Here is a 434-nt window from a genome sequence, read left to right on the forward strand (position 1 = left end):
ACCAAATAGGCATGTAAAATGCCTTTGCATACCATTCTGGCGTTTAAACACCGAGGTGATGCACATTCTGGGCGTTCAACGCCCATGTAAAGCATGTTCTGGGCGTTCAACGCCCATATGTAGCATGTTTCTGGCGTTGAACGCCAGTTTCATGCTTGTTACTGGCGTTCAGTGCCAGCTTTTTCCAAGGCACATTCCTGGCATTCAAACGCCAGAATATTGCTTGTTTCTGGCGTTTAGCGCCAGATTCATGCTCTGTTCTGGCGTTGAACGCCAACCAGATGCTCCTTACTGGCGTTGAACGCCAGTCTGCCTTTCCTCCAGGGTGTGATTTTTCTTCTACTGTTTTTGATTCTGTTTTTAACTTTTATATTTTTTTCGTGACTCCTCATGATCATGTACCTAATAAAACACAAAATAAGAATAAAATAAAA

The sequence above is a fragment of the Arachis duranensis genome, chromosome 9, assembly GCF_000817695.3.
Source record: "Arachis duranensis cultivar V14167 chromosome 9, aradu.V14167.gnm2.J7QH, whole genome shotgun sequence".
NCBI classification, from domain to species: domain Eukaryota; kingdom Viridiplantae; phylum Streptophyta; class Magnoliopsida; order Fabales; family Fabaceae; genus Arachis; species Arachis duranensis.